General features: G+C 39.7%; 1 long non-coding RNA gene across 1 annotated transcript in view; it reads right to left on the reverse strand.

Moving 5' to 3' along the window:
• Nucleotides 1–19805: 19805 nt before the first annotated feature.
• The window catches only part of LOC148214991 (uncharacterized), a 28071-nt gene continuing 27161 nt past the window's right edge, over nt 19806–20715 (reverse strand). Inside the window, exon 4 of the long non-coding RNA XR_015796902.1 lies at nt 19806–20572. This is a non-coding gene — a long non-coding RNA (uncharacterized LOC148214991). The remainder of the gene's footprint in view (nt 20573–20715) is intronic.

Raw genomic sequence — 20715 nt, forward strand, 5'->3', positions numbered from 1 at the left:
AGTGAAACTGTCTTTGTAAAAATCACATTTCAGCTGAATTTTGTCAGTGTCCAACTGGTTGTTTAACACATGTTAATTTTTTACATATTATTATATAATGTTAGGACATTATATAGAACATAATATGGTAGAGAGCTTCTGCCTTTTAGGATCAACCATCAACAAGCAATCAAGAAATACACTGCCCTACAGAGCACTACAGAGCAGCCATGAAGGCTTTGGAAAAGATACAGTATTCAGATGCCATGATCTGTCTACACCTACAAAGGCCAGAATACTGCAAGCAATGATATTCCCTGTGATGCTCTACGGAAGCAAAAGTTCTACTTTAAAGAAACAGGATAGGAAGAGTATTGATGCTTTTGAACGTTGGTGTTGAAAAAGATTCCTGAGAATTAACATGGACAACCAAGAAAACAAACAAATGGACCATTGAACAAATCAAACCAGAGTACTTACTTAAGGCACAAATGTCCAGGCTCATATCATTCTACTTCAGACACATTATGAGAAGACCAAGCTCTCTGAAGTACGTTCTAATGCTGGGAAAGATAGAAGGAAAGAGAAGAGGATGACTAGGAGCAAGGTGGATGGATTCAGTTACAGTATGTGTGCATCGTTGGAAGACCTGAAAGACCAGGTTAGGGACAGATTGTCATGGAGAAAATCTATCTGTGTGGTTGCTAGGAGATGACACCAAATTGATGGCACATAATCAATTAAAAAAATGATATAAAAAGTATTGGAGATTACAGGGTCTTCTTTACTGAAGAACAGGAGAACAAATTACCTGAATATGCCCACTTGTTACAGCAGAAACATTATAACAAAGTGACATGTTAATTCAGAATTTTCTTTATAGATTATTTGGCAGTCAAACAAAAGACATATACTCATAACGTTTTTCATGTAACAAATGTATTATGGTTGCTTATTGCAATTACTGTAGTCAATATACTTAGAGAAATATATTTGCACTCATCTACTTACCCACTCATATATTTTATTTATTTCAGAAATATACATGTTGTAAGTATATATTTAATCAATACTGTCCTGTGAATTATGACATAGTCATGGAATCTTCATTCTTTAATTCTTTGAAATTTTCATTCACTGAGTCCAGCCTCAGGCATTTCTCCAGGTCAGTTATTTCGGCAACCACTCAACTTATAAAAAGTCAATAACTGTAGGATAAATCTTGTCATCTCCTGGCCTTGATTACTCTGGACATGAAAGGACTGACGTACTCTCTGAGTCTCCAGTCAAGCTCCAAGCTGGTTGCTGGACTGTGACTTCATAAAACATATGGAAGCAATAATTATTTATCTGCAAGCCTAATACCTTTGTCTTAGGGTAATGCTGGGGCAACCAGTTAATGGAATCAAGTGGTTTTGTATCACTGAATGCAATATACCTTTGTTTGCACAGACACTCTTCCTAACTAGGACCATCTGCTCATTCTCTGGAAGCCAAACAAGTGAGAAGAGAGGAGAGAACAGGCACATCAGCGTAAAAGCATCCTTCTTTGGCAGGGAGAAGGAAAAGCCATGCTTATGGCAGCCACATGGTGGTATATTTCAGGAATCGGAGTGTAATCAAGTACAAAGACTTCTTGCGACTTGTTTAAGAGTAATTTTTTCATAATTATAAAAATATAAAACCTTATGCACATGCCTGCAGACAAACTATGTGTAAGATGCAAATGCATGCATACATTAAAAACTGAACATTGCTCTTTTGCCACATGGATTATTCACAACTTAAAGGGAAGTTGCATGGGAAAATGCTGTTATTTGGAGAACAACATGAGAGGCCTTGGGAAGAAAGCCTGGGGTGGCCAGCATCTGCCTTGCATAGGTCCAGATTGAGTGTGCCTCCTCAGCAATGGGAGGAAGATAGTGAAGGTCAGCTAGCCATGGCAGGGCCTGCGGAGCTCAGGGCAGTGGGGGCAGCTGGGGCTTTGTGCTGTGGCACTGGGGTGGTTGGCTGCGGTGTGGGGGTTGAGGTTGTTAGCTTATCTGGTCCTGTTTCCTGTCTGGTCTGGTAAGGCTGACATCAGTCTTGCAAGTCTGAAAGTACAATTCTCCTGCCGTCTCCTTTACAGCCCAACAAACTATGGAGGATCCCTTCTGAGCCTCTTGCCCTGCCCATATTGTCACTTATTTGACCATTCCCTAGGCAGCATCTCTTCCCCCATCTCCCAAGGTCTTTCCTACATACCATTAAACCCCTTTTCCTCCTTTATACCACCACTGCTGCCATTTTGTGGGGGCATGGATTCCATCTGTAAGACACAGGCAATGACATTTTACATGGGGTTCTATGGTCAAGCTTATGGATGCAGTTTATAAACTGTGTGGTAATATTTGTCATGAGATATTGGGGAGCCCCTAGTGATGCATATTACTTTAGGGTTGGGATACTTTAAATTATGAGAGGCACTTGCTTTGGGTCACACAGATTCTTGGAAGCGAGGCCTAGGTAGATACCTCTTGAGAAGTCCTGGAGAACAGGTGAGGTCCCAGAAGACTGGAGGAGGGCTATTGTTGTTTCTGTTTTCAAAAAAGGGAAGAAGCAGGACCCAGGTAATTACAGGCCTGTGAGCTTGACATTGGTACGGGCAAGGTTCTTGAGTACATTATCAAACAGCATGTCTGTGAGCACTTCGATAGGAATTCATTCATTAACAGGAGCCAGCATGAATTTATGCCAAACAAGTCATGCCAGTCTAACTCGATCTCCTTTTATGACAGAGTTACTAGCCTGGTTGATTGGGGAAATGGTGTAGATGTATTATAGCAAGGCTTTTGACAAAGTTTCTCATAACATCCTTATTAACAAAATGGTCAAATTTTATGGGTTTGACAACTCAACTATTAGGAGGATCCATAATTAGCTCAAGGATCATATTCAAAGGGTAGTTATAAATGGCATCAAATCTACCTGGAGAGACATCTCAACTGGGGGGCCACAGGGCTATGTCTTGGGCCCAGTGCTATTCAATGTTTTTATAAATGGTATAGATGAGGGAGTCAAGAGAATGCTCAATCAAATTTGCAGATAATACAAAGCCAGGAGGTGTGGCTAATACTTGGGATGAGAAGGAAAAAATTCAAAAATACTGTGCCCCAAAACAAATACAATTCAAAAAAACAGAGGCCCCAAACAAATACAATGAAATTTAACAGGGAGAAATGTAAAGTCATGCATGTAGGTAAGAAAAACAAAAGAAACATGTACAGGATGGGTTTAAATCTGGGTGTACTAATGGATCACAAGCTCAACATATCCCAACAGTGTAATGCAGCTGCAAAGAAGGTCAATGATATCTTGAAGAGCATCAAGAGGAGGATAAAGTTCAGATCATGGGAAGTAATTATCCCATTCTACTCTGAGTTGGTTAGGCCTCACGTGGACTATTGTGTTCAGTTCTGCACACCCCAGTTTTAAAAAATATATTGATGATAAACTGGAGCAAGTCCAGAGAAGGGCTACCAAGCTGGTGAAAGGACTGGAAACCAAGTCCTGAAAAGAATGGTTAAAAGACCTAGGCATGAGTAGCTTGCAGAAGAGAAGATTGAGAGGGGACATGATATCTTCAGTCTTCAGATATCTGAAGGGCTGTCCCATTGCAGAGGGTTTGGACTTATTTCCCTTGCTCCAGAGGGTAAGACTAGAAATAATGAGATGAAACTTCAGGGATATAGATACATATTAGACATTAGGAAGAACTTCTTGGAATAGGTTACCACATGGAGTGGCTTCTTCCCCTTCACTGGATGTTTTCAAACAGAGGCTGGATAGTCACCTATCGGAGATGGTGTGGTGAATCCTGCAGTGTGCAAGGGGTTGGACTTGATGACCTCTTAGGTCCCTTCCAACTCTATGATTTTATGATCTAATGGTATGTACTGTATGGAGGCTGAGAATAGCTAGTGGATTATCTGCAAGACCAAGCCAGGTTCATTTGTGCATGTCCACTAACTTCCCTAAGACATGTACAACTGTTGAAGATCTTTGTTGCTAATCCAACAAAGCTGTTGCCCTTCCTTACCAATCCTTAGTGCCACATTTGTATTTTTGAGAAACATTCATAACATTGTCCTTTTTAGTTCCTCCTGGGGAATTTTAGCCTTTTCCTAGAAAATATTTGGGAAAATATCCTCCCCAGCCCATTTGATAATGTTATGATTTAACATTGTTGCAAGTAGCCCTGTGCTTGGTCTCTCCTCCTTCCATCACTCTCTCTCTCTAGTCCCATGGCTTTTTTCATCCACCAGCTAGCTAAGAAAATAATTTCTTTCAAGTTGAAATGATCCAAAATAACTCAGGGCAAAGGTTTTTGTAAGGCTTTCTAACAATCAGTTAGGGAATTCTTTCTACCCCAGGAAGAATACTCAAGGAAATATAATTTTACTAGGAGAAAGAGGGTGAAGAACTTTGGGAAAGTATTTCTGATTCTGTTCTAGCTGAGAAGAGGTCACTAGCACAGCTGAGCCTGCACCTTTATGCTTGCCAGTTCTATACACCCACCTAGCCAGCCAGCTAGCTAACCATACAGGCTTAAATTCAGGCGGTCATTCTGCAGGTTCTCAAATTGCCCTGACACATCTGATAAACACCTAGGTACATAAAGTCTAACTATTTTTTTCCATACTGACACAATACGTAGGGAAAGATTGTGGTAGCATTATTTTGCTCATTAATGGTTATACTTACGCACGGACTGACCATGGTTCCTGAGTTGGTGTTTATGATAATTCTTTTTGGTGGTGATCAGAAAACAACTTACCATCATGTTGGTAAATTAGTGCCCTTCCCTAATGCTTGTGGCTATCCTGGAATGTTTCTTACAACAGCAATACCGCAGGTAAATAAGCATTATGTTATGTTTTTATTCTGTATCTCCCCCTTCCTCATCAGACGCAATGTGTTCATTTTTTTTCTCTAGCTCTATAATTTCAGCTTAGGGTTAGCATTTAGAAAGTCTGATTGGTGCAAACTCATATAATTACTGTCCTCATTGTGAGGCATAAATTTTATGGCAAGGAACACTTTTAAAAATCTGTTATGAATGCCAACCCTTAGGCTAGTTCATATGCTTGCTGGCTGATACACACCTGTTTACTAGCTTGGGCACTTGCCACATCATTCCCTAAGGATTAACTGCCACTTTGTTCATACAATATATGGGCAGTGGTGTTGGCTTAAATAAGGCAAAGTGGTGTAGAGTTATTATTGGCTTAATTGTTTTGCAAGATGGTATTTAAGGGGAAATATAGGTAAAGGAACTTGGTCAGAATGTAATTGTGGACATGTTCATATGAATAAGCCTTAAAAAGTATGCATTTGTGTTGAGCTAGTCCATTTAGCCTGGGTTACCTACATCTCAGTATTTCAAATTCTAAAACTACTCCCTTGACTGTCCAGGTCTTAACCAAATGTCTACCAGTTTCCTTGAAAGCTCTGTAGCAGTGTTCATTCATCATGCTTCAGCAGCCCTTTCTTCTTCTTCTACTGCAGCAGATGGAAAAAGAAAGTAAGAGAAGAGACTAACTTTAGAGTCCCTGATGGGTTAAAAATATCTGCATGTTTTTAACAATCATTACTCATTGTCCTTGAATTTACAAAAGACCAGTATCTATAGTTACTTCTAGAACTGCTAACTCCTATTGAAAACAAATCTACATTAATAGGGCCTGCAGTCAATATTATAAATTGACAGTTAATTTTGAGACTAGAGCTGGAAGTAATATTAGTTCCAAATCAAGTGTTCAGTGACATCTAGCAATTTCTGCTCCTCAGCACTTCTTTCCATCTGAGTCTTGTCTATAATTAGTGAAGTGCCGCTGTACCTGAACTAAGAAAGCTGTGGAAACTTCTTCTTAATAAGAATAAATGGATCCATCTTGATCCTGTTGTCAAATTGCTATCCAACTGCAAGTGGCTGACGCTATCCCAGTTACGGGTATTGGAGCAGCTGATCTGATGTCATAAATGGCTTTATAAGCTCTGGACCACCCATTGGGCTGCTAAAGCTTTGATTCTGAATTCCACGTAGAGAAATACATCAACATGTATATTCGTTTCTTTCTTAAAGTAACAACCAATCAAACAAGTATACATTATTACTAGGATTATCATCTGTACACAAGTTTTTAATGTCACCTTGGAGATAAAAACTAGTTGAATAGGTTGGAGACCTTTGCAAAGGTAGGTGATTATATATATAGGGGCTGAATAGCATAGTGGTTAGAGTGCACCCTTTGACACAGAAGATCGGGGTTCAAATTCCAGCTGGTACCTAACTCACCAATAGGGTTTCTTGGACAAAGTGTCCCTAATGCTTTACCTGCTTACCTTGGATATGACAGTGACAGAACAAAAAGAGTCATGCTGGCTAGGATGTTGCCCAGATTAACAAAGTCAACACCAGATGTTGGGGAACCAGGACAATCTGATGATAAGTGGGCTACTGGAACAAACCATACATGGATTTGAATCTGGAATTGATGGAATGCTACTACAACAGTAGACCTAATGAGAGGGGATATATGAAATGTATAAGGGAACTATGGATGGACAGAAGACACTAACTGAGAAACAGCTAGTTACCCAGCACTTCAACATAGTGAAGAGGAAGCTGCTCTCACAACTTGAGATAGACCAACTCCACATTACATCCTGGACTCAAGAAGACCTGGAAGAACGACTGGACATGCAGCTAACACCTGAAGCTGGAATGTCACTGCCACCCCCTCCATTACAGAGCAGAGCAGCTGATATGAGGCATAAGATCATGGATAAACTACCTATAGTCAACCCTTGAAACTGATTACCAAGGCTCAGTGGAGAAATAACATTAGATAGTATGCTAGAAGATGCCAGCCCTCACAACAATCCCTGCTACCACCATAACTCAAACCAATGAACTGGTATACGCTACAGCCACTGTAATCCTGGAGATGCTTGGCTACATGATCAAGAAGAACAGCAGTACATACCCCCACTGGAAAATGAGGTTGAAGGCTAAGATCAAGGCAACTCAGAGATAAGTTAATCAGCTGATGGAACTACAGAAGGATGTGGAGATTAAGGATAAGACTCGGCTAATGAAAAAAATACAAGGGCCTGACTCCATCTGAAGCCCTAGAGACTGCTAAACAAAGGCTCACAGCACTGGCTACCAGACTAAGGAGATATACTAGAGAAGCAGAGGCCAAGAAAATAAATGCCCTGTTCTCCAAAGAACCATCCAAGGTGTACTCCCAACTGCAGTAGAATCACATAGTAACAGTAGAGCCACCAGCAGCAGAAACAGAACACTACTGGAAGAACATATGGGAGAAAGAGAACACACACAACACCAGTGCAAAGTGGCTGCAGGATCTGAGAGCAGACCACAGCAATCTCCCAGAACAGGATCCAGTCACCATCATAGTAGCAGACATCCAACAGCAGATTAAGAACATGAAGAGCTGGACGGCACCTGGCCTGGACATGACCCACACCTACTGACTAAAGAAACTAACAGCAGCGTATGAACGCCTAGCAGCACAGATGAGCCAGCTGCTAGCAGCAGGCTCCCAGCCAGACTGGCTAACACAAGGAAGGACAGTGCTGATCAAGAATGACCCCCACGAGGGAACAGCACTTCCAACTACCAGCCAATAACCTGCCTGTCCACAACATGAAAATCTTATCAGGCATCATAGCCACCAAATTACAGGACCATATGGGCCAGTACAATAAGCACAGCTCAGAAGGGCACCAGAGGCTCAAAACACCAGTTTCTCATAGATACAGCAGTCGCCTGAGACTCAAGGTCTAGATAGACCAGTCTGAGCAAGCCTGGATTGACTACAGGAAAGCCTATGACTCAATGCCACACACATGGATCTGTGAATGCCTGGTGCTATAAAAAGCCAACAGGAGACTAAGGACCTTCCTCAAGAACTCAATGGGACTGTGGAAGACAACACTGGAAGTCAATCCAAGACAGCTCACACAAGTGGCCATCAACTGCAGCTTATACCAAAGTCCATACATTGTCCCCACTGCCAGATACCTTGCCAGCACAGTGAGCTGGCCAATGGAGGACATGGAGGCTGCCGATGTGAAGACCCAGAAACTCCTCACAATATATGGAGGTTTCCACCTCAAGTCCAACACCATCCAGAAAGAGGGTGGGCAGGGTCTGGTGAGTGTCAAACCCACTGTCCTGGATGAAACCCAGAGTGTCCAGGAATCAATAAGATGGCTCCCAAAGATGAGCTGCTGAGAGAATGCCTGAGGCAGCAGTAGACATGGGAGGATGTTCAAGCAGAGGAAGTGCCATGGCAAGACAAGACCCTGCATGGGATGTACCATCAACAGATAGCTGAGGTGGCTGACATTGGGAAATCCTACCAGTGGCTGGAAAGGGCTGGACTAAAAGACAGCACTGAGCTACTGAACATAGCAGCACAAGAACAGGCACTAAGCACCAGATCCAAGCAGGAGTCTACCACACTAGACAGGACCTAGAGACAGTCCAACACATAGTAGCAGGGTATAAGATTCAGGCAGGAACAGCATACACTGAATGGCACAACCAAGTAGCTGGCATTGTGTACAGGAACATCTGCACAGTGTAGGGCTAGACTCTCCCAAGTCCAGATGGGAGATTCCACAGAAGGTTGTGGAGAATAACAGGGCTAAGACCCTGTGGGACTTCCAGTTCCAGATGGACAGGCAGGTACTGACTAATCAACCAGACATTGTGGTAGTAGAAAAGGGCCAGAAGACAGCAGTGGTGATAGATGTAGTGGTGCCAAGTGACAGCAACATCAGGAAGAAGGAGTATGAGAAGCTGGAGAAGTACCGGACCCTGAAGGAGGAACTAGAGAGGATGTGGAAAGTAAAGGTCAAAGTGGTCCCAGTGGTGGTAGGAGCACTTGGGGCCGTGACTCCTAAGCTGGGAGAGTGGCTCCAACAAATACCAGGAACAACATCAGAGCTCTGTGTCCAGAAGAGTGCAGTGCTAGGAACAGCTAAGATACTGCACAGAACCCTCAAACTCCCAGGCCTCTGGTAGAGGACCCAAGATTGAGGAAGACACAGACCACCCATAGGGGTGAAAGGGGATTTTTTAATATAAATGATAGCAAATCATGGGTAAACTGAGAGCCTGGAAAGCTGCTTCCAATCCAGATAATCCAACCTTCTCCAGAATTCTACACCAACGTCATAATCCAACAACACATACAGATGGCACCAAGTTTGGGAAGGCTGAAATAGATAATGCCAAGGTAAACAGGGTAGCTTAGCAAGAGAATGAAGCTTTTAACCTCCCCCCCCCCACCAAAATACATGTGAACTTTGCACATATAAAAGTCCTCCCCTTGCTTTCTTTTTTAAATGATTAATAAGATGAAGTGTCCCTTCATGCCTGCAGTAAGCCCAGTGTGCTGACAATGCAATCTATGGAGTCTTTCAGGTCATCCGGCAGCAGGCCACATCTTTTTGAAAATACAAGAATCGTGGGGATTTATTTGAGGAATTCAGAGTCCAAGACCCAAGCATTTTTGCCCTTCAGACCTTAGCAACTGCAGTGGTCTCCAGTGACTGCCATAGAGAGGAACAGCTGGTTGGCAGCCACACAGCTTTGAAAACAACTTTTTCATATGCAGACATAAAGCTACATCCCATTTTATACAGTCGTCTCTGGCATACAGCAAAATGTATTGGAAGTCAAAACAGAGGGCCTGTTTTGAATGCATAAGTAGAATGTTCTTTTGGTCAACAGCACCTGAGCATGCTTCAGATTCCTTCTGGTGTGCTGGAACATAGACCAAGATATTCTTCCCTCAGCCTTAGCTTTCTGCACATATTAAAATTCTGTCAATGGGTAGTCCAAGCACCTTTGGCCTATGAGCTGTATGTAAATCTTTGCATGCATGAGATAATTCCTTTGATGTGCTTCACTCTACTGCATGTTTTACAATATACAACGGGAGGAATAAAAATTCATAGGGGTTAAACATATTTAAAATGTATATATTCTTTAAAATAAGACATTTTCCCACCCACATAATATACATATACTTTCCAAGAAAAATCTCTAATCCAGCTATAAAGAGATAGAAACTGACTTAAGAATCAAGAGAGAGCTTGTATGCATGAAACATGTATGTACTGAATTATTAAGAATGTAGGAGGGAAATAATATTCTTCATGTTCCTGATTCTTTTTTTAAGTGCTGCTGCTGGCTTCTGCCTGTTTTCATTATGTAATGCATAATGCTTATAACTGTTCCCGCCCTCAACTGTTTCATAGGAGAATTCTTTAACATGTTCCCATACATTCATGTGTAACTTTCACAGCACATTTAGCAAGATTGGTATAGATACCCCACCATGGCCTTTTTCTGTATTTTTCAGTTTTTGGTTGAGCCATTTGAAAGAAGAGGAAGAGTCTGTGTGGTAGATTGAAATCTGGAGAGGGAGAATATAATGAATTGTGCAAATTGTCCGGGACTACCTGATCTGCTAGAGAACTGGATGAAATGTAACAATGTAGTACACATCATGATGCTGCCCCCCCCCCCATCCTCACCTATAAGGATTTCCACAAAGGGTTTTCCTACTGAAGAGAGAATGCTTCCCCAGAGAAAAGCTGGCAACCTTTCAGATTCGTAATTAAAATGAAAATTGATTAAAAGAGATCCTAGATGTATTAGCAACATCCTCAGTTTGGGAGTACATGACAATACTAAGAAAAAAAGTATTATTCATCTTCTGGAAATCAGGTCAGATCCTGATGTATACCTTTAATGGCCATCTCTAATAACTTCTGAATCCTTCCTCAGTTTAGTGGCCAGAGGTTCAGTAAAAAGGGGTTAAAAGGGAGGCTCAGAGATCCTTTTGTTAGGAGCTCTGTTGCAGTCCGATGACTATTTGCTTTGACTGTGGTTCCTAATACCTTTTAAGAAATGTGTCCTTTTTCCTGTCCTTCAACTTCAGGACTAGGGAATTTTCCTGTCCTTCAACTTCAGGGCTTCAATTCTTTCTAGGGAAACATCTTACAATACGAGCATTCTGATGAGGGATGGAGGGATATAGATAGATACAGAGATAGAGAGATAGAGATATGGAAAATACTTGGATCACTCCTAGTTGTCAGCATTTATTTAGGTTTTTTAATGCCACTTCAATCAGTTCAAGTCTAAAAGGCAAAAACATTTACTTACAAATTGGCATGCAAAAATGTATGCCAATGTATAACAAATAAAAACATAATAATATAAATAAAATTCCAGACTAGGCTTAGAAGCATGCCTAGCTTGTTCAGTTACACATAAAGGGCCTCACAGCTGTCCTCCTGTGAAATAAAGCTCCTATTCACTACTAGGATTTCCATTACCTTACCTGGTGGTTGAAATTGATGCAATACCTGAAACCAAGGTGGACATATGTAGAGGCTATGGTGAATAGATTACCAAGCTCTTCAAACTGACTGCCATTCATTTCTTATTCACGTAAGAACAATGGCATTGCTAGAAGAAGACAAGCGACTGTAAAACCTTGAATAGGAATGTGAAGAAACTGGAGGTGCAAGTAGTGTTTGTTTTTTAATTTATTAAATATACATACCACTGATTGCTAGTAGATTCACAAAGGCTTACCATACCACATATAACATCCATCCTCTTCACTGATGCTTAAGCAACAAGGAAAGAAAGCAGTATTTTGGGATTGAACAGCTGGATAAGAAGAGCATATCACCAAATAAAGTTTCGGATTCCTGACTCACAACCTGTATCACCAGCATAAGAGACTCTTAGGCAAAGATGGGCTCTGTGTCACAAGAACAGGGAAAAATGTGTTTGACAAAAGCCTTAGAAATCTTACTGGGAGCCTTGGAAATCTTTAATGTCTAGTTTAAGGTAATAGAACAAATTGTCCAACAGTATAACTGCAGGCCCTTAACAGAAAGGGAAGAGAGACAGCAGCACAGATAATGTTGTAATTATGAAGAGCCAATATGGATTTATCAAGAACAAGTTCTGACACTCTTAACTTACCTCTTTTCATGACAAAGTGTCTAGTTTGGTAGACCATGGGAACGCTATGGATGTAGCATACCTTTTTCCTCAAAAGTGTTCAGCAAGGTCTCGTAATGGCCTTGTGGACAAGATGCATACAGTACATATGGGCTAGAAATCACCACAGCCCAGTGGATTTGCAACGACTTGAGCAATTATGCATGAATGGCTCTACACTGTTCTTGAGAGAAGTATCAAATGAGATTCCCCATACTGGGCCCAGTGTTATTCAACATTATTAGACAATGGAATGGACAGGATGCTTACCAAGTTGGCAGGAGATACCAAGCCAGGGAGATTTTAGTAGAACAGGGTTTTTCCAAACCTAAACTCCTTTAAAGAGGCGACAACCTCTATGCACTAGAAAAGGCAGTGGATGGCGTGATTGTTTATGCTTCTTCAGCTGACAGTTATTTTGCTTATTAGCTCCCACAGAGTGACATCACTACTTCCTAATCTAATGCATATTATCTTAAAAGGTACTTCGTAACAGCTTCAGATCATGTTGGTTCATTGTTCCCTTCCACACCCAGGAAATAACATCAGCAGGCTCTGCTGTCTAAATGATTCTGTTGCCTTCCAAGATCAAAATTAAGAAGATCTGATTTGAGCCTCAGAATGTTAGGTACATCTCAGTGGACAAATGGATGCACCCACAACTTATCTTTGAATTCATGGTGATTGGTAATTGATGGGTGCACAGTCAAATTATCATGTGAAAAAGTGAAGGGAAAAATCCATTTGTATAACACTGCATTATGTACAGGCATGTAATCCAAAGTAATAATAAGAGCTCAAGACATGATGCCTAATGATTAATTCAACTATCGGCACCATCGGCACCACCACCTAGGATTTTTTTTTTTTTTTAGTTTCTTCACAGTGTTTTAAATCTCAGGTTCTTTCTGTTCATCTTACGTAACAATGGATATTAGAAAGTCCTTATTAAAAAAAAAAAAGATGAATTCCTGGAACAGCTCTGGAGTCCCCATTTTTGCCTGTTGTTGTCAGCATCTTTATGGAAGACTTTGAGTAGACAGCTTTACAATCTAATTGTTTTCAGCCAAAATACTGATTTAGATATGTTGATGATATTTTCATTGTATGGCAGCATGAAGAAGAAGAGCTGATGAAATTTCTACACCACCAAAATAAACAACACATGTCCGTAAAATTAATTATGGAAACTGAGAACAGCATTAATTTGCTATTCTTGGATTTTCTAGTGAAGCAAAGTAATAATGGACACCTGAACCACAAAGTGTATAGAAAGAAGATCCATACAGACTGTTACTTTAATGTCCCATCTCATCACTACTCCAACAACAACAACAACAAACCAGTTATTAGAACACTAATAAATAAGGTTGACAAAATAAGGATACAAATAGCAAACCAAAAGAAATTCAACATTCGTATAATACCCCTATATATATATCTCATATGCCATGCTAGTAAGAAAATGTCAAAGATTTTGCAATCCAGATTTCAACATTACAGGAGGTGAGAACTGCCAGATATACAAGAATTAGAAGGAATTCTAATTAGAAGGAGACCTACGTTTAGATTGGTAACATTTGATGAATAATGGAAAAGGCAAGAATAATTACTGTACTGTGTATAACTAAGAATGTAACCATTTTCACTTTCTAAGGCTTTTTACTGTGCAAACTACATCAATTTCTGAATAATCCTTAAAATATTGGCATACTAGGCTACCTTATCTGCTTTTGAATGATATATCTTATGATTAGACGAGGAAAGAATATTTGGAATGGATTATAGATCAAGTAAATAGTTCAAAACTGGGGTACGAGTGAACTAAGGTTGCATACTGTCACCTTATTGTTTTTACCTATATACAGAGTGTATGATAAGAAATGTTAGTCTACAAAAAAAGAAACTGGATTTAAAATTGCCGGGATAAACATTGGAAACCTCAAATATGTTGATGATGGCCAGCAGCAAGGAAGACTTAAGGAATCTTTTTCTGAAGGTGAGGGCATTCAAAAGCTGGTCTGCTGCTTGATATTAAAACAACAAAAACAAAGATTAGGTCAACAAGCAGGGCCAGCCCAATACAAATAGGAAGAGAAGAAGATGAAGTAATAACAAACTTGATCTTCCTAGACTCAAACATTCATAAGGATGGGGAATGTAGCCATGAAGTAATCTGCTACATCGGAGAAAGACTGTTTATATGACAGATATAAACAAAATACTAAAGTGCAGATATCAAATTGACAATAAAGGTATGTATTGTCAAGGCCATTGGTTTCTCAGTTGTAACATATGGCTGTGAAAGCTGAAACTTTACAAAGGCTGAATGAAGAAAAAGTGATGTCTTTGAATTGTGGTGCTGAACAAAATTGTTAAGAATATCTTGGTCCACAGGAAGAATAAATCATTTAATACTAGATAGAAATAAATCCAGCCTGCTTCATAAAAGCCCTATAATGAAGTTAGCTTAAATATTTTGGACATGTAACAAAAAGGCAAGAATCTCTGAAGCTTGGAAAAAATAGAAGGCAAATGAAAAATATGCCAACCAGAAGGCAAGGTAGCTAGATACTATTCCTGATTACACAAGCATGAACTTAGAAGAACTCAAATAAGCAGTTACTGACAGACAATTCTAGCAAAATTACATTCATTCAAGAGTCAGTCAGAAGCAACTGGAGAGGAACAGATGATACGCTTTAAAAAATATAACTGGAACAAGAAAAAGATCAAATATCCAATGAAAGATTATGTACAGTATGAGAAAAATATTGGATCAACAATATATAAGAGTAAGGTTTGGGACAGTCGGCAAGATACAACTGCTGCCCTTCAGTTAGCATAAACTCTCAAACTAAGAAGTAAGGGAATGTCTGGAATAAATTGCCAGTGTGGATACAGTTACAATGGATAAATGGGACATTCCATAGAATGCAGAATGAAAGAACGTAAAAGGAACTTGGGCTTTAAAACATGGGGCAGTCAGCATTGGCTGAACACCAATCACAAGGGCCAAATCACAGATCAGATCTGAAGAATGTCAGGATCCTGGCCAAAGTAACAGACACTCAGAATTGTTAGAGAGAAGCAGTAGAAATGTATACATATACAAATAATTTAAATAGGAAGGAAGATTATCATTTTGGCAGTTAGCAACTTTTTGTAGGAATTCTGCTCCAATGAACAGATGCAGTATATGAGGATGTGATAGCTGTTGCCAAGCTGAGTTTCAGGTCTGTTCTGAAGAAGGAAGCTGCATGGTTTGTGAAATATTTTTACCAGAAAGTCATTTCACCAATAAAGAGTAGTGCTGAAAACTTAACCTCTATGAACTCTGTGCATCGATCAAATGCAATTGTTACAGCTGCTCCTAACTTGTAGGGGGCTATACATGATACCTGTTTGCCATGGAACTGTTAAAAAGGAGGAATCTGTCAGAAAAAAAGAGCAGGAAACCCTAATGCAGCATGTCAAATATCACTGAATATATAAAGAATCAATGTCTCATTTTAAGAGCTAAGCATTCAGAACCCTGTGCCTACAAGGACAAATCTGTCCAATTTGCTTTCTTCCACATCCTTTTGTTTTTCCCCTATTCCCAGCCTTCTTTAATAAGATAACATTAAAATTATGGTAAGTTTTTAAAATCTACTCCTATCAGTGCACAAAGAAAGATAAGTTTAAGGACTCAATGGAGACTCTAAGCCAAGGCACCCTGATGGCTAGAATCACGACTTCTGATTTGGATGTTTTTCACCCAAGTGTTTTCTTGGTGCCAGAAGTTCAAAATCATTGGTCTTAAGACAACCATTGTCTGTCATCTTTCTGCTTGGTATATGTGTGATATAATATTCAGCCTATCCTCCTTAGTTCTTTTACATATGACAGAGAAGCTATTCACAAGATATTTGAAACAGCTATCAAAATTAAGCATTATAATTAGCTTTGGAGGTAAGGTTCCAGAATAGCTTTCTTGAACTGCTCATGAATAACAGGCAGGAAGTCACAACAACAACATTCCCAGCCAGGTGATAAGAGCAGGAGATGTGCAAAGGAGGGCTGATTCAGAGTATTCCAGTACTACCAGAATGTTCTCCATCTCATGGAATTTAATATAACTGCATTTGCTAAGGTAGAGTGACCTGGCGTGCAGGACGGAGCTGAATGATATGTGCCACTTCTTGGATCCTCAGGTGGAAGTTACGCACAAGAGCAGTTGTGCTGTGCAAGAACAATACAAAGTAAAACTAAAGACTAACTAACAATTTCAAGGTGTGACAGGGACACCTGAAGCTCTCCAAACCCCATCATACACAGTCAATATGACCAGTAATAAGAGGTTGTGGGAGTTGCATCTCATGCAAAGATGTGTTTTAATTTGAGGTGACCAGGATATGTGGATACATGGATATTGCTGTGGATAGATGTGTTCTTGATTAGAATCCAAATCCATCAATGTATCTACAAGGATCTGTAAACTGTTACCATGATCTAAAAAACTGTGTGTGTTCCAGTGCCCAAATACAATATGCCTGCATACATACACATGACATGAATTTATTTTAGTGAAACAGGCTTATCTATGTGTATATATAAAAAAAGTACAAACAGCTTGTTTCCAATAAACATGGATATTTTGCCCACAAAAGCTGTTCCATGCTTTTATAATCTGTGTGTGTGTGTGTGTGTCTGGATTTTAGAGGAATAAAGTCCACTTACTTTCCTTTTACAAGAGCCTTTCCAATATTTATATTTCCTTTTGATGTGATGCTTATGTCACACTGGAGAAGTGACTCTTGCTCTAACAATTTAAAGCCATCATACATTTCTTGGAAGCAGTTACGCAAGCCACACTGGCCTTTATACTGCCTGAACAAAGGCAAGTGGACATTTCTGGAGAATGTTCACGGTGTGAGAAATAACTGAGCATTGTTGCTATCAGCTCCTTTGGCATGTCTCAAGAGATATGCAGGCGCTCACATGATAGATGCATGCACTCTTTCGCCGAAGTCAGCATTCCCAAGCTAGTAGAATTCTGTTTGGGGGGGCAGGGACCTCTTGCATATCCATTCCCCCCATCCCTCAATAAAGAAACTCTGGGCCAAGGTGCTTTTTTCCGAACTGTGGGAAATGTGTGCAAAGGAATCTAAATCGGGATGATTCTGAACAGTGTTAGAAAAAACTTATCTCAGCACCTTGACTCATCCAAAAACTTGAACTGAGCCCAAACTAAATAGCTTGAGGCCCCATCAAACTTTGCAGCCTCGAAAGGTTAATAGACGCTTCGAAGCGTTCTGATAAACATCTGAAGTACCTGCATACTTGGAAAGAACAAGTCTGTTTTTCAGATACCTGGTTAAATTTGGCAGTAATACCAGTTTGAAAAACTTCGATTCAGTCTATAAACACAGAGCAATACAGATAGAGCACAGATATCAAAGAAAATAAATACGGGAACAAGAAGGAGCCATGCTTCCCGTTTTTATAAGAAACTGAAAAGGCTATCAAAAGTCCAACTTGTGTGTATCGTATTATCCAGAAAAATAATGTCATGTACTTAGAATATTAAGATCTCACTCAACTCACTCAACTCACTAAAGTTCTCTGCTCAATTTACAATAGAAGTTATAGCAATAAAAAGCAACAAGACACAATCATAATGTCCTATTGACCTCAGCTGTGTTATTTCTTTGTAAGTCTTATTAGCATTATTGTGCCCAAAAAACCTCAGACATCAATAAATAAAGCCTACATACCAATAACAGGAAAAAAAATGTCAGCCATTTAAAAGGAGCAGAGGCACAAACAGGCTTCAGAAGTAGGAATATTCATATCAATTTAAGCCTTGATCCAGTGAGACTGTGTGTGTAATCTGCATGCTATTTCATCCACATTACATTAGAAAGCAGATTGTAAATAATATCCCTGTTGTTCATCTCTTCCTATGCAATTTTCTATCACATCAGTGTAATAGTAAACAAATATTCCCATACTATAAGTTTCTCAAAAATAAGGTGATTTTTATGTAGTATTCCTCAAAATATGCAAATGTATACGAACATTTCCAGTTTAGAATGAAAGAGGCAGAGAGAAGCAGAGCCTGTTCTCTGCCACTTTCTGTGCTGCTGCAGAGTGTCCTTTGGCAAACTTTTTAAGTTCAAACTTTTCAGACTAAGAGAAATCTGTGCCAGTTTTTTTTTTTTTTACATCCTTCATCACAAGTAAATAGAAAACGATCACACAGGTAAAATGCATAAAAGCTCAATAGTTTACGAGGGCTACATGATTTGAAATAACACAAAGATGAAGGAAAATAATGCCAAGACTCCCCCAGAATGTTGTGTGTGACACCTCAAGTTAAAAATACTTAACTTTTAAGAGGAAAAAAAAAAAAAGAGAATCCACAAGAATTAGGATTTATTTAATGGTGGGAAAAGAGTTAAGGAAGCAAGAAGGCAACAGGAAGCTGGAAAATAAAACGGCTGGCATCCAATGTCTAAATTAAAACTTGATGAGCATTCACAACTTTTCAGACCTGCCTTTGGATAAACAGTCCTGGTATATAAAGGACAGGCTCTGGCTTCTCCCACATCCTGGTGGTGGAGCTGCTTCTGAGCGAGTAGTGAACATTCACTCTTCCAATGGATTCTCCTCCCCCGTTCCTTTCCACTGTTCTCTCCTTGGGCTATTATTTTCTTCTCCACCTAGTGCAAAATCTTCTCCAACTCTAACCTGTAGCCCCCTGCCATCTCACAGTGTGTACGCTGCATACAGTTATATCTATGAGGACCATATCTGCACCACAAAAATCCAGAAGATTGCTAGATGGAAGCAAAGAGATGCCAAAAACTGTAACTCTTTGCTGTCCATTTTTTGTTCATCTGAACTTTGGCCACTCAGATATGGTAGGCCTCCACAGGTGGAGGAGGTACAGAATGATTTGGCCTGGTTGAATCTGTCAGTCACATGTTCATTTTTTAACCCCTCTCCTCCCCCAAAATAAGTTATTTGCATCCAAACTATATTGGATCTTGTAGGGATCTTGGTTACTTGTATAAAAACAGCCTCTCCTAGATAACTTTTGTGTACATAGCTATTCTAGCTTAGAGAGGATCATGTTGTGCATCCCACCTGCCATGTTGTTGTTAAAGACAAGAAGTGTGTTAGAAAATAAGAGTTGTCAACCCTAATTCAGCCCCACATACTTGATTAAAATCATGTGGAGATTCAAAGCTAGATTTCTAAGAGTTGAACACTCTAAAGGCTCTATCCAGATAAGAATTAATCTGCTGCAGTTTTCCTTGTGTTAAATAGCATTTAAAAACCAGTAACCTTGAGTTCATTCTCTTCTTATTATGAAGGAACATGTGAGTGTTAATTCTGATGTAAAAAATTAAATTCTCAATGGTCCTTAAGCATGTTCTAGCTTTAGCCCAAAATAACACACAGTCACTTCACCCTACCTCCAGCAGGGAAGTCTTGTCTACTCATGAAGTAGAACAAAAAATAGAGTCCTGAGAATGAGCTATCCCACTTCAAATTGTGGGATCAGTTGCAGTTTCTGAATGCTCTGTTCTCCATGAAAAAAGAAAATAAAATATCCCTCCAAGTCAGAACCAGGATACTGGGAAAGAACATTGAAACCCATTCTAACCTGCTGTAATATGTTTCCTGCTGCAGGAAAAATAGTAAAAAAAAAAAAAAATCCTTCCATATTTCTATAATGGGGAAAGAATTCCTGTCGGCTATCTCACAGTTTACCTTTCTATGAGGATTGAATGAAAAGTAATGCCTCCAATGTTATATGTCACCAAGAGGTGGCATTATTAATATGCTAGAAGCTGTGTTCTTTAGCATCTGCTCTTCCACTTCAGTTGATGGGGGACTGCTGTAAGAACAGGTTGTGTTGCTATTGTTTATGAAATGTAAACCTGCAATAAGTAGTCATCAATGCACTTTACGTAACGTGCCTTAATTGATTTTTTAACTGCTGAAGGAATCTCTCCAGTTGAAATTCACTACTGAATACACACAATGTTTGTGTTGTCATGAGAACTATGTGTCATTGAGTCAAAACATGTAAAGATGGTGAACCAAGAAGAACTGATTTATGCAATCAATAACAAAATAGATGACCTGGACAGAAACTGACAAGCTTCATATGAATCAATTGATGAACTGATGAAGGGGAATCATTGGCCAGTCAGAGGGAAATTTCTGTCAAGCTTGTCATTTCACAGGAATGTGTGGATCACATTATTTATATTCTTCAATACCAGAAGAACATGTACAGGATGGGTTTCTCTCTTGTTGATAGCAGAGACGAAAGCTTCAAGAATTGAAATTTGCCAGCAATTGTTGTCACATTATGAGAAGGACAGCAAGGAACTTCTTCACAGCTTTATGACAGTCAAAGGAACGTGGGGTCATCATTATGTTCCAGAATTTAAGTGTCAGTCCATCAAATATCATGACAAAGTTCACCTGCAGGGGCAAAAAAAAAAAAAAGTCAAAACCCAGACTTCAGCAGGAAAACTCATGGTTTCAGTTTTTGACGATGCAGATGGTATTATTCACATGGATTTCCTTGAGCCTAGCACCACTATCAACTCAGAATACTATATTGT

Source organism: Python bivittatus, unplaced genomic scaffold, assembly GCF_059951505.1.
Source record: "Python bivittatus isolate LINGU-HERP-01145 unplaced genomic scaffold, Pbiv_v1 ctg000480_np1212, whole genome shotgun sequence".
Classification (NCBI taxonomy): domain Eukaryota; kingdom Metazoa; phylum Chordata; class Lepidosauria; order Squamata; family Pythonidae; genus Python; species Python bivittatus.